A 2,448-nucleotide genomic window follows, 5' to 3' on the forward strand; every position below is an offset into this window, starting at 1 on the left:
TGTGGTAGACGGTCAGAGCACCGGTCATTGTGGGAGATGGTCCACAGCACGGTCAGTTGTGGAAGACGGTCACAGCATCAGTCTTTCTGGGAGACAGTCACAGCACTGGTCAGTGTGGTAAACGGTCACAGCACTGGTCAGTTTGGGAGTCGGTCACAGCATCGGTCAGTGTGGGAGACGATCACAGCACTGGTCAGTGTGGGAGTTGGTCACAGCACCGGTCAGTGTGGTAAACGGTCACAGCACTGGTCAGTTTGGGAGTCGGTCACAGCATCGGTCAGTGTGGGAGAAAGTCACAGCACTGGTCATTGTGGGAGTCGGTGACAGCACTGGTCAGTGTGGGAGATGGTCACAGCACCGGTCAGTGTGGGAGATGGTCACAGCACCGGTCAGTGCGGGAGATGGTCACAGCACTGGTCAATGTGGAAGATGGTCACAGCACTGGTCAGTGTGGTAGACGGTCAGAGCACCGGTCAGTGTGGGAGATGGTCACAGCACTGGTCAGTGTGGAAGTCAGTCACAGCACCAGTCAGTGTGGGAGACGGTCAGAACACCGGTCGGTGTGGGAGATGTTCACGGCACCGGTCAGTCTGGTAGAGAGTCACAGCATCGGTCAGTGTGGGAGATGGTCACAGCACCGGTCAGTGTGGGAGACGGTCACAGCACCGGTCAGTGTGGGAGACGGTCACAGCACCGGTCAGTATGGGAGATGGGCACAGCACCGGTCAGTGTGGGAGACGGTCAGAGCACCGGTCAGTGTGGGAGATGGTCAGAGCACCGGTCAGTGTGGGAGTCGGTGACAGCACTGGTCAGTGTGGGAGACGGTCAGAGCACCGGTCAGTGTGGGAGACGGTCACAGCACCGGTCAGTGTGGGAGACGGTCAGAGCACCGGTCAGTGTGGGAGATGGTCAGAGCACCGGTCAGTGTGGGAGTCGGTGACAGCACTGGTCAGTGTGGGAGACGGTCAGAGCACCGGTCATTGTGGGAGACGGTCACAGCACTGGTCAGTGTGGGAGACGGTCAGGGCACTGGGCAGTGTGGGAGATGGTCAGAGCACCGGTCAGTGTGGGAGACGGTCACAGCACTGGTCAGTGTGGGAGTCGGTCACAGCATCGGTCAGTGTGGGAGACGGTCAGAGCACCGGTCAGTGTGGGAGACGATCACAGCACCGGTCAGTGTGGGAGACGATCACAGCATCGGTCAGTGTGGGAGACGATCACAGCACCGGTCAGTGTGAGAGACGGTCACAGCATCGGTCAGTGTGGGAGACGGTCAGAGCATCGGTCAGTGTGGGAGACGGTCAGAGCACCGGTCAGTGTGGGAGTCGGTCACAGCATCGGTCAGTGTGGGAGATGGTCAGAGCACTGGTCAGTGTGGGAGACGGTCACAGCACCGGTCAGTGTGGGAGACGGTCAGAGCACCGGTCAGTATGGGAGACGGTCACAGCATCGGTCAGTGTGGGAGACGGTCACAGCACCGGTCAGTGTGGTAGACGGTCAGAGTTGGTTTAGCTCACTCGGCTATATCGCTGGCTTTCAAAGCAGACCAAGCAGGCCAGCAGCACGTTTCGATTCCCGTACCAGCCTCCCCGGACAGGCGCAGGAATGTGGCGACTAGGGGCTTTTCACAGTAACTTCATTGAAGCCGACTCGTGACAATAAGTGATTTTCATTTCATTCATTTTCATTTCAGTGTGGGAGTCGGTCAGAGCACCGGTCAGTGTGGGAGACGGTCACAGCACCGGTCAGTGTGGGAGACGGTCACAGCATCGGTCAGTGTGGGAGACGGTCACAGCATCGGTCAGTGTGGGAGACGGTCACAGCATCGGTCAGTGTGGGAGACGGTCACAGCACCGGTCAGTGTGGGAGACGGTCACAGCATCGGTCAGTGTGGGAGACGGTCACAGCATCGGTCAGTGTGGGAGACGGTCACAGCATCGGTCAGTGTGGGAGACGGTCACAGCACTGGTCAATGTGGGAGATGGGCACAGCACCGGTCAGTGTTGGAGATAGTCACAGCACCGGTCAGTGTGGGAGACGGTCACAGCATCGGTCAGTGTGGGAGACGGTCAGAGCACCGGTCAGTGTGGGAGACGGTCACAGCACCGGTCAGTGTGGGAGACGGTCATAGCACCGGTCAGTGTGGTAGACAGTCAGAGCACCGGTCATTGTGGGAGATGGTCACAGCATCGGTCAGTGTGGAAGACGGTCACAGCACTGGTCAGTTTGGGAGTCGGTCACAGCATCGGTCAGTGTGGGAGATGGTCACAGCACTGGTCAGTGTGGGAGTCGGTCACAGCACTGTTCATTGTGGGAGTCGGTCACAGCACCGGTCAGTGTGGGAGTCGGTCACAGCACTGGTCAGTGTGGGAGACGGTCATAGCATCGGTCAGTGTGGTAGCCGGTGACAGCACTGGTCAGTGTGGGAGACGGTCACAGCATCGGTCA

Source organism: Scyliorhinus canicula, chromosome 2, assembly GCF_902713615.1.
Source record: "Scyliorhinus canicula chromosome 2, sScyCan1.1, whole genome shotgun sequence".
NCBI classification, from domain to species: Eukaryota; Metazoa; Chordata; class Chondrichthyes; order Carcharhiniformes; family Scyliorhinidae; genus Scyliorhinus; species Scyliorhinus canicula.